Below are 12,646 nucleotides of genomic sequence, written 5' to 3' on the forward strand. Positions count from 1 at the left end.
TTTTCTGTTAGTGCGTAAACACGACTGCATGGCAAGTTTGCTCCTGGCTCCAAATCAATCTTGCAGTCATAGACTCTATGCTGAGGTAAGAGTTCCGCTTCCACTTTGTTAAACACGTTCTCGAACTCCTTATACTCCTCTGGAACCTGATACGTATCAATGGCACACATAGAATGCTCCACAAAACACAAGGCATGGGCTGGGTTAATCTCCGCACCGGTAGTTCTTGGAACAAAACAATTCTCACAACAGTAGTTTGAATCCATTACAACTGTTCTGGAGTTCCAGTTAATCGTAGGGTTATGCTCTGTGAGCCATGGCAATCCAAGAATTAATTGAAACTGTGGGGCGTCTATTAAATGAAACTGAATCTGTTCTTGGTGTCCATCGTTGGTAATCAGTTGCATCAGCTCGGTATGGCTCACAATAGGCCCCGATGATAGATTAGTTCCATCTACCGCTCGGACAGGTTCACTCTTCTCTTTCTTTATTGCTTGAATTCCCACCTTGTCCGCAAAGCGCAAGTCACAGAAATTTCCTGTCGCTCCCGAGTCTATCATAACTGATACTTCGGTTAGGACCGTTGATCGAAATATCACCTTCATAGACAGAATCAAATGTGGAGCTGCCGCTTGCAAGGTATTCGCCACGTGGTGTTCTTTTGGAGTCTCTTCTGTAATTGCACCCACCCGTTCAACTCCAGCTACAGGTGGTGCTGCTAGTTTTCCTTCAGCTTAAAGGTTCCTTTTGGCTTCTTCGGACAGTTTCGGACAAAATGCCCACCCGAACCACAATACATGCACAAATTATTTGTCCTTCTCTTATCTTTTTCTTCTTTCGTTAGTGGTCCTCTGATGGTTCCAATTTGCATTGGTTCTGTACCCGATGCCGCCTCTGAGATTCTTGTTCCCTCGGACCGTGCTCTATCAAACCTGGGAACGATTGCCCGAAAATCCTTCTTCTTTTCTCCTCTTCGCTCCCCCTGACGAAAATCTATTTCAAGAACTAAATCGATGAGGGCCGAGATCTCAGTTGGTCGGTTCGGAATTTGAGCCAACGTGTCCTTTAGTTCATCTCTCAATCCACGGTAGAAAACTGCTGCTCGCTTGCTCTCAGGCCAATCCGTCTCCACGACCAACTTGTTAAACTGCGCCAGATATGCTATTAGATCTCGATTACCTTGTCGCAAATCAAGTAATTCATTGTCCACTACTTGCGAAATCCTCCTACGATCAAATATTCGAAGAAATTCTTGTTTGAAATTTTCAAAGTTCCTTAACAGAGGGTCTTCTCGCGTGACCAGGGGCATGGACCAGACAGCCGCATCTCCGCTTAGATATGAGAGAATGAAGGCCACTTTAGACTGCGCGTCAGGGAAAATAGATGGACGACATAGGAAATGTAAAGAACATAGTGAAAGGAATATCTGTGCCTTCTGTGGATCCCCATTAAACCTTTCAGGAGCGGCCAAGGATATAACTGGGGACAGGGAATGTATGACTTGTGTAGTTGACCTATTTGTAGCTTCTAACACTGGGTTCATGGCCTCTCTCTCTAAACTACTAGACTGGTGTAATCTCAGGGCTACCTCAGCTGTCTCTTTTCTGGCGCTAACTACCTCCTGTCTTAAATTTTGGTTTTCCTCTCTTAACGCTCCCAGTTCCTTGTGTATAGCATCTAAAATGGTTCCTAAAGATTGGATATCTATCCCTTCTGCCATCTCTGCTCGGGTGCAAAATAAGCTTGGGCACTTCACTCTGTCAGGGCTCCAAACTAGTTACCTGATATCTTCTTGATTTTCTTACACAGGAGCAGAGATGCTAATACCAAAGTCCCAAGAGACGATGCCGGCAGGTCTTAATAGAACCTTCCTACATCATCCTCCGGGAAGGGGGTGTGGATAAAATAATAAACAGAGAAGAGACTGGTTTGGAAAGTTTCTTCAGACTACTTCCTTCAGGGTGTCTGCATGTCAAGAAACTTTTACTTATTCTGGACCTTGCTTCTCTTCTTAGGAGTTATTGGTTCTTTCCTCGTCTAGTCAGTTGTCATTCACTAACTAGTCGATAGCACTGTAATTGGATTATGTTGAATTGCGATTATTTGATATAGCGCTCGGCCAAGTCTATTCCTTTTCTTGTCTATTAGGATTTCATCTGCCTTGGCCAAGGACTAAGACTGGGTGAGTATTGCGGTCTTATCTCCTTCTTGTAACAATGCTTCGAGATGGTGCAATATTCATATAATAGTTCTTTTCATCTTCTATACAATTGGTAACTTAGGCAATAGTCTTTCTTTCGCTATGACTTACAACGTTGCACTACGTTCTTTGAACTTTTCAGTTTGGCCAAACACAGATAATTGTTACTTAGCTTCAGTTCTGTGACGTTTTCCAACGCTGACTCTCTCTCTCTCCACAGGTATTATGATTCAGCCTCTCTCCTCAGGAAACTGCGAGCTGTCAAACTTCTTCCTGCTGCCTCTTCGGTTCAACTCCTCCTCAGAACGACACCTCAAGGGCTTCTTCACAACTTGAAACTCGAACTCGGGTTTGGGACAGGATTTGTTACACGCTTGAATTAATGCGCCGCAACAACATTTCCTCGACACTTGCGCTAACACAAATGGAGTACTACAACAGGGATTCTGTGAACTAGGGATTCAAGAATTTCACCAGAGCTACGCACACAGGTTCGTCTTCGCTAACAGTTCAGGTGAAGTGCGTAGTTTCCAGTGCTCGCGCTCCGTTCGTACTCTCGCACCAGAACGAGGTTAAACGACTAGAGCGTCAACCTCACAGCATCACGGCCACTGTGGCGGCCATTTTGTCCCTCCAGGCTCGGACCGTATCTGACCATGAAACATAGGCAGGGATACTAGCATCATCTTGGGCAGATATTGAACGACATATTCGCGAGCCCAATTGTCGGGTTCTGACAGCCCGAGAGAGGTCACAGACAGAAACGCCTTTAGTTGCAGCCGTAGTCTATACTTCAAAGCTATCACCACATGCACTCACATACACTTCTAAAGCAGATTCCCAAAGATGGGTTTAAGCTCCCCAGGTTCCAACCACAGCGCATGCACGGTGGAGCACATTAACTCTTACAAAGTCATCAACCGAACCGGTAGTGCTAAGATATCCAAGTTTATTCTCATTTAAATTGGTTAACAGGATAGTGCAACTTCCACCCTACCCCACCCCAAACGCAGGTACCTTCACACAGTAGCATTCTCCTTCAAGTGCCCAGGACTAGGCAGTTACAGAGAGCATAAACAAACTTTACAGCCCAACTCATCACAGCAGGTAGTACACTCAGACATGACACTAGATTGCACCAAAACTCCCACCTGCCTAGCGAGGTACCTGCTAAACATTTGCCTGTGTGTTACGGATTTCGGCTTTAATAACCATGCAAGAAAGCCTCTACAGACAACCCACAGCACATATTTTCGGTGGCAGTTTCTGTAGGTTTACAGAGCCGGTTTTGTTGTGCTCTGTCTGACCCAAGTTAAAATAGCCAGCAGGATACACAAGTTTCATATTTACATACAGGAGATAAAGACCAATTCGTTTGTACTATTTGGAAGCCTGCAATTACTTTATAAAACTATCATATTTTCTTATTACATTCAAGACAGGGTACCCTTATTACCTTCAAATAAGTGATTCACATCATTGTTCAGCTGTAATATTTTATTACTGTTAATTTCTTCTTCACATTCCTAATTCCAGAGGGAGCAGACAGTGTGAAAGGCAGTTTTCTGGGAAGATTATCAGTATAAAATGTCACTGCAACAAAATAAAGCTCAGTTCTTTGGCTTAATTTATTGTGCTTTCTCCTCAAAATGCTTACATTCTCTTATAAGGAGACATTTTGGCAGCATATTCACTAATTCTACTGCTGGTGAATATGAACCCATCTGCCTGTGCTAATAGCAGAGCCGGCTCTGATATGGACTTACTTCAACATCCTTAAAAATAGCCTTACAACAAACATTAGCTTTTTGCTGCATTGATTTTCACAGCACAGATTCTGTATTTTCTCGACAAATGTATGACAACTACATAAAGGAAGAAGCTGTAATGCAAAAGTTTCTTCTTCTCTGCATTTTTAATGGATTTAAATAACTACACAATAAAATTCTTCTGGCGATTGTCGACAGAGGGCAAGAGACAAAACATGTAAGAGGTTTGGGAAGAGTGAATGTACAACCCATACATTATACATAATACATTAGTCACCTCCTCACAATAAATGCTCATTCAGCTGGCTGGGTGTCATACTTCCCTTACATAAATGTTGAAGTTCCCTCAGAGAGGTTGTTCCAAAATCATCTCCCTGGTTCCAAGGTAAGTGACCATCTATGTACTATTGTGACTATATTATAAGACAAGTCTACGGTGACCACTACTAGTGTTGTCACTAACACCGGTGCATCTGCCTTTGTCACACCCCAAGTTATGTCTTACTGATCCTATTTGTCATCACTTTGAGTCTGTGCAACTGCTACCCTACCTTGTAGTAAACCAGAAAATGTCTGCTGCAGCTCACGGGCGCAGCTCCGGGGGTGGGGAGGGGTGTTACACTCCCCTCAAAAAAAGATTCCGTTGTAAACAGCTGGGTACAAGTGCTTCCAGTCGGGTATGGGGGAGTGTCTTTCGGATTTCGCCTGAGAGTTATACATGCCCACACTGACTTAAACACACGCATGCATGCACTCTCTCACGCTACTGTTTTAAAGGCCTTAAAACATGCTGATTAGTTTGAAAAATGTTTCGTTTTAAATGCCCCTAACAATACGCCCTCATGCCTCTTTCCAGTTCCCCTTAACCCCGCCCCCCTCATGTTATGCTTTTCATATAATGTGTTTCAACAAGATACCCCAGCGTGATTGTTGGGAAATCTAAAGCCCCGCCCCCAATATTACTGACCAATCTACGCCCTCCGCCTACTTGTCTGAGGCTTCCAAGTAATGTCCTTCAGGTGCCCTGAAGGTAGCAAAAAACTGGTGCCGAACCCAACATCAGACATATCTATAATCCCACTTTGGGAAGCTTGAAATTCAGCTTAGGGTGAAGCCTTGAGATCCACCTCTGTGGTGTAGGAGGGATCTTACCCAGTGTCCTTTATCACCCACCAAGTTTGGCAGCAAAGTGGGGACCCATTGTGAGTCTGATAAATTATTACTGCTAGAAGTTATTTTGTGTGGGCTTATGCCAATCTCCCTTTGTCTTTACCATCTAGTGGAGATAGCACTTTGGACTGGGCTGTGCATTGTTTCAATTTTTAAAAATTATCGCATTTAATTTGTACTTACTGCTTTGACTCCCCCGGTCCACCGCTGCTTGAAGTTTGTGTGGAGGGAAGCCAATACCGGCAAGTGTACTCCCTTCCGGTTTCTTAGCTCGATGGTTAGCAGGCTAGTCTGCCGCTACACCAATACTTAAGCACGCCTATCCCTGCAGTCCTCCTTGGACAGAGCCGATTGCTTGGTGACTTGCTGACTTGCTACACGGTAAATCTACATGTAAGGAGCTTTCGTAATGTGCTCCTGACGCATGCATGATTGACTGTGTGTTTTTTACTGTGCATTGTTTAAATTTTTTTAAATTATCGCATTTAATTTGTACTTACTGCTTTGAATCCCCCGGCGCACCGCTGCTTGCAGTTTGTGTGGAGGGAAGCCAATACCGGCAAGTGTACTCCCTTCCGGTCTCTTAGCTCGATGGTTAGCAGGCTAGTCTGCCGCTACACCAATACTTAAGCACGCCTATCCCTGCAGTCCTCCTTGGACAGAGCCGATTGCTTGGTGACTTGCTGACTTGCTACACGGTAAATCTACATGTAAGGAGCTTTCGTAATGTGCTCCTGACGCATGCATGATTGACTGTGTGTTTTTTACTGTGCATTGTTTAAATTTTTTTAAATTATCGCATTTAATTTGTACTTACTGCTTTGAATCCCCCGGCGCACCGCTGCCTGCAGTTAGTGTGGAGGGAAGCCAATACCGGCAAGTTTACTCACTTCCGGTCTCTTAGCTCGATGGTTAGCAGGCTAGTCTGCCGCTACACCGGTACTTAAGCACCATGCCCCCCGTCACGCGCAGCGGGCGCGCCAAAGGCAAGCCTGTCTGCGCCCGTCCACGCCTGGACCGGGCCCAAGGCCACCTCCCCTGCTGGTTCCATACAAGAGCCTCGTTCCTCCACCCTAGCATATAGACCGGAACATCTCAAAGCTATGAACAGGCCTCTTCATAAATGTAATATCATTGACTTGAACCAACTAAACTACTCCCTCTTTACCTGCCCTACCTGCCTCTTCTCTTAATGAAACATCCCCACTCACGGATCCTCACCAAAAATGAAAAAAGCACATCACCAAAAATTGTTCGTTCAGCACTCATCAATGTAAGATCGTTACCAAAACACAAATACGAAATTGCCAACATTATTGAAAGTTGGAATTTAGATATTCTTTTCCTAACGGAGACATGGGGGGATCCTTCCTGTGGACCTGACTTTACCACAGCATCTCCCGAGGACTTCACGAACATTAGGTTTGATAGGCCCTTAAAAAAAAAAAGGAGGCATTGCAATCATTCATCGCAATAATTTCACACTGCGGACAGAACCCATACCCATTACTTCTTGTGAAGCAATACATTTCACCTTCTTAACCCCTCACTCAAATTCATTTAGAGGCATTCTCCTCTACCGCCCCCCAGGTCCACAAACCACTTTCTTATCCTCCTTGGGCTGCCTTCTAGAACGAATAGCAGGGGAAAACGATTTCACCATTTTGGGAGATTTTAATTTCCACTTGGAGGCTCTTGACAACTCGGACAACTTGGCCCTTCTGTCCGAAACCGAAGCAGGAGGCCTAACACAATTAGTTCAATCCCCAACACACTCTGCGGGCCATACTTTAGACGGACTCTTTTCCAACCGCAATTCACTTTCCATAGAAGACATCCTCCCTCTAACTTGGACGGATCACTCTGCGATACTTTTCGATATGAAAACCACCACCAGTTCCTCCTCACCCACTAAACCCCCTACCCCCACAAATTTTAAAGCATGGAAAAGTATTGATGAGGCCGAATTCAACTACAAATTTCATAATACACAGATAACGAATATCCCTGACGCCGAAGCGGCAGCCATCACATCACCAACTAGCTTCAGGATATAATTGAGGTAACAGTCCCCACAAAGAAAAGATCCACTAATAGGATCTCAAGCTCTGTCCCCAGGTTCAATCAGACCCTCAGGCTTGAAAAACAAAACTGCAGACGACAAGAACGAAAATGGTGACGACACTATGATCCTGCTGAGAAATCATGCTATAAACAAAAACTAACCAAATACAAACATTTGGTCATCCTCGAAAAAAAGCTAATTTTACAGCAATCAAATTTATTTGGCACACGACTCAGTTAAATGACTATCAGGTTGTCACACACCTACCGGGATACCACTCAACTCATGTGTGACTCCTTAGCAACTTACTTCCAAGAAAAGGTTTACGCTATTTACTCTAAGTTTAAGAAACATATTACCACTCCTACAGATCTCATTTCATTACCACCTGTTTCTAAACTCACTCATGAATCTGCAAGCTCCACCGCTGATAACAAAAATAATCCCACTTTCCAGAATTTCAGCCAGATGTCCCCGGAATTGGTCTCCCACCTCCTTACTACTGTCAATTCAGGCTCCCCTAACGATCCTTGCCCCCTTCCATATTCAAACGATCGCCTGAAATCATCGGTCACAAATTCACGGAAATTTTTAACACCATGTTTAGTTCAGGTGTCTTCCCTTCCATCTGGAAAAAAATTATCAAACCACTTATCAAAAAAAGCATTCTTGAGCCCACCAACGTCACCAGCAACAGGCCAATAGCCTGTCTCCCAATTCCAGCTAAAATAGTGGAAAAGATCATGAATGTCCAGATCTCTGAATATATTGACCACAACCACTGCCTAGACGACTCCCAATTTGGATTTAGGAGGGGACACGGCACAGAAACTGCCCTAATCAAAGCATCTGATGAAATCAGGATGATCCTGGACGGTGGGGGGGCTGCAGTGCTTATACTGCTTGACCTCTCCACGGTCTTCGATATGGTCAATCATAGTACTCTGATCAACCGTGTCACACCAACAGGAATATCAAAAAGTGCGATCTTACTGCTTTCCTCCTTCCTCACTAACTGGGAGCTGCAGTGCTTATACTGCTTGACCTCTCCACGGTCTTCGATATGGTCAATCATGGTACTCTGATCAACCGTGTCACACCAACAGGAATATCAAAAAGTGCGATCTTACTGCTTTCCTCCTTCCTCACTAACTGGGAGCAGTCCGTGTCATTTGGTAACTTTTCATCATCGCCATTCGTTCTACCTTGTGGTGTCCCCCAGAGATCCTCGCTAAGTCAGACACTTTTTAACATATATGTGGCTGACTTGGCGAGGATCAATAAAGAGCATCATCTAGCGTTAACATCATACGCAGATGATACTCAACTTGTCCTGGCGGTTAATAACAACGGACAGAAAGTGTCCCGCAATTTCCAACTTGGAATGCTTGCGATAAGTAAGTGGATGACAGAGAATTGCCTTGAAATAAACTCGGAGAAAACGGAGGTAATGGTTTTTGGCAATCTCTCTCCGACCTGGTCTACCACTTGGTGGCCAGAAGACCTTGGACTACCTGCCACCCCGGTCACCAAAGTTAGAAACTTTGGGGTGATTTTTGACAGCAAACTGTCATTCATGCATCATGCTAATGCAGTGGTCTCCTCCGCGTGTTTTACAATAAGAATGATCAGGAAACTCCTCCCCTATCTTCCCACAAGCATGATAAAAACCTTAGTCAGCACTCTGGTGATGTCACGCATTGACTATTGTAACGGACTCCTCGTCAATGCCCAAGAAAAAGTAATGAACAGACTGCAGCTGGTACAGAACGCAGCTGCCAGACTGATCACAGGGACACCCAAGTTTAAATCAATCTCCAAAGCAATCCGACAGCTTCACTGGCTACCGGTAAGACTCAGAATTAAATTCAAAGCCTTATGTATAGCTTTTAAGACTATCCATGCATCAGGCCCTGCTTTCCTGAAACAATCATTATGTCCCTACAGACCGGCACGTGTACTACGGTCCTCCACAGCTAGCCTCTTAGAGGTTCCAAAAACAAAGAAAGTATCCTGGGGTGACAGATCTTTCACAATCACAACAGCCAAACTTTGGAACCTCCTGTCGCACCAAATTAAAATCACTTCCGGGTTTTGGACGCCAGTAGCGCGAGGACGATTCTGCCGCAAGATTTCGTAACACACGCACTCGTGGTTACGTTTTGTAATTCGGAAATTATTATCCATTGGATATATACGGACTAGAGCTAAACGTTTGTGCCACAAGATTGGATATTGGCAGTTCAGATTGAGGATTGGAGAAAACCGGTGGCGACTGATTTCGTGATTGTACAACATAGGTTACCCTTCCGGGTTGGAATTATTACCGGAAATGGGCCTAGGTATTGACATTGCAGCATTCAAGCCCTGAAGAGTTGTAGTTTCTGTTTATCTACAGTCCTACAACGAAACACGTGTCGGCTGGCTGTATATAAATTGTCCTATCTGATGACCTAATAAAAGGAGAGACACACGAACCTCCAATGAAAAACGACGCTGGACAAGAATTTCTTTTTGCGCTAATTCGAATTTATTGACACATTGATGTTGTGATTCTTTTTGAGTGCGCAGGATTTTGTATTTATGTTGTAAGAGTGTATTTGTTGCGCTCTAATTGAAGGTTTTTTTAAAGGTCTCCCCTCCCTGCCTGCACCATTACTATTGAAAAGTACGAATTACATTTACTCTGCTAGAACGTCTATAGAACCCAAACACTTAAAACCCTCTTCTTTGATATCAAAATCACTACATCCTTAATAACCTTCCGTAAACAGCTAAAAACCTGGCTTTTCAATCAATAAACACCTACCATACAGTCACTCTATCCTAAGCGCCGAGACACCTTTTGGTATTTGCGCGCTCAACAAATCTCATAAATAAATAAATCAGGACAGGCAATCTACCAGAGTGCAACTTCAGCATGTCTAGGACTACAGCATCTCTACACTTCAATGACCCTCTGTGCAAATAAATGATGCCATTCGAACCAGCATGTACCAGTAAATACTCCTTATTTTGGCATTACAGCAGGGTTGTAGATGCACCAGAGTCCATATTACAAATAGAGCGCACAGTCCTTGTTTGTGACATGGCGCTCCTGTAAGCAGGTATGCCAGGAATAAAAGGACACTGCTCCCAATTACAATAAATTTGCTGCCCCCAAATCATTCGCTAGCTCACACTACTAGGGGGAGAGAACATTAAGTGAAATATGGGGCGGCTACTTCAAAGTTGCTTTATCCTTCTCTGTGCAGGCGGAAACCTGCCTGCAATTTAAAGAGGAGAGAGAAATAACCCTGCAGGTAGGAGGAGTGAGTGACTGCATCCACCTGCAGGGGAATGTCTGGGGATCCATGGGACTCCTTTCCCACCCTTCTGAAGGCTGCCTTCATGAGGCGACCTGACAGTGCGCCACCTTTTTCGGGCGCACTGTGAGTGACCGCTTAAGGGCCAGTTTGCATGTGTGTCCATGTCTATATTACGCAAACACAAGGAGATGATGGACCTAGCTCTGAAACTTTTCAGACACTCACCCCCAGTCACAGATCTGGGTTGAATCCATCATCGTTCTTTAGCTCACTTCGCCACCCCAGTTCAGACTCCGCTATATGCAAATATGTCTTAACCCTGTGCCTCATGGGAACAGTCCAGACCCAACTGCCAAGCCATGTCTTCCCTGGACCAGTAAAAAGCACCCTGGGACCAGTTTTGGGCTAACAGCCCTCATCAGCCAGGCTAGCTTGAATCCAGTGACAAAGTGAGCAAGGTACCCACGTCTGGGTATACCCTGCCAACTTAGGGAGAACAAAGCAAACACAAGGAGATGATGGACGGAGCGCAGAAACTTTTCAGACACTCGCCCCCAGTCACAGATCTGGGCTGAATCCATCATCGTTCTTTAGCTCACTTCGCCACCCCAGTTCAGATACAGCTATATGCAAATCAGTCTTGAACCTGTGCCTCATTGGAACAATCCAGTCTGAAATGCCAAGCCATGTATTCCCTGGACCAGAAACAAGCTCTAAGTGGGACGGGTATGCCCAGATGTGGGTCCCTTGCTCACTGTGCAACTGGATTCAAGCTAACCTGACTGATGAAGGGTGACATACCTTGAAACCGGTCCCAGGATGCTTGTTTCTGTTCCAGGGAGGACCTGGCTTGGCAGTTCGGTCTGGACCGTTCCCATGAGGCACGGGGTCAAGACTGATTTCCATATGACTGGGTCCAAACTGGGGTGGTGTAGTGGGGAAAAGAACGATTGATTTAACCCAGATCTCTTGACTGGGGAAGAATGCTTGAATCATTCAGCATTACGTCCATCATTTGCTGCAGTTACACTTTTTGACCTAAGTGGGATTGGTATGCCCAGACGTGGGTCCCTTGCTCACTGTGCCCCTGGATACAAGCTAGCCTGGCTGATGAAGGGTGACATACCCTAAAACCAGTCCCAGGATGCTTGATTCCGGTCCAGGGAGTACCTGACTTGGCAGTTCAGTCAGGACTGTTCCCATGATGCACAGGGTCAAGACTGATTTGCATATGCTGGGTCCAAACTGGGGTGGCATAGTGGGCAAAAGAACAATGGATTTAACCCAGACCTCTTGACTGGGGGAGAATGCTTGAATCATTCAGCATTCCGTCCATCATTTGTTGCAGTTACACATATCTATATTACGGCACGGGCACAGGGGTAAAGAGATTTTTTCATTTGCAAGCAGCTGCGTCGCCATGCAAATGAGGTAACACTCATGATATCGCTGGTGCTACATGTACAGCAGCTCTATCAGTATAACAGAAGGATCCACACAAGCGTTTCCGGCCCCTTCTGTAATGCCATTATGCACAGGGTACATGCAACCTTTGACCCACTTGGGCACAATGTATAATCCGGCCCCTGGTCAGATTCAAGATAAGTCACTGATCTCAAGCTTAACCAACCTCCAGACTGATCTCATGTTGCGTGGAACCAGAAATCTTCATCTGGCACCATGAACTTGTTTACTCCAGGTAGAGGAGAGGATGAATGGCGACCTAAGAATTCCTGCCACACAGACAAAATGTGCCTCAATCACACAATCTCATACTCAACTCACCCGCTGGGGGCAACTTTGTCAGTTTAAAGAGGCACCCATTCTCTCCCAACATTCATGCTGAACAATAATTTGCCACTCTGGGAGCTCAGTGTCATTACAGATAAAGGGAAGGTAAACAACAAATGGTCATGCTTCCTAAAAGGGAACAGGGCATGGCTTAGATTAGAACAAGGTACCTAAATGATATTATATTTTTGGCATCTGTCAGGTCCTGCAAGGTGGATACTCCTACACACTATATTTTTTGCGGTAAAAGAGCTCAACAATATGGCTCTAAAGTCAGATTCTTCAAATTCACGTTTTGAGGGCGTGCAGGAAGAATATTTGGTAGTCCTAATACCAGGTTATG

The 12,646-nt window shown here is 44.9% G+C and overlaps 1 protein-coding gene across 1 annotated transcript in view; it reads right to left on the reverse strand.

Annotated features, from left to right (window-relative positions):
- Window positions 1-12,646, reverse strand: part of LGALS12 (galectin 12) — a 262,129-nt gene that overhangs the window by 246,180 nt on the left and 3,303 nt on the right. The window lies entirely within an intron of this gene.

This window comes from Lissotriton vulgaris, chromosome 9 (genome assembly GCF_964263255.1).
Source record: "Lissotriton vulgaris chromosome 9, aLisVul1.2, whole genome shotgun sequence".
Taxonomy (NCBI): Eukaryota; Metazoa; Chordata; class Amphibia; order Caudata; family Salamandridae; genus Lissotriton; species Lissotriton vulgaris.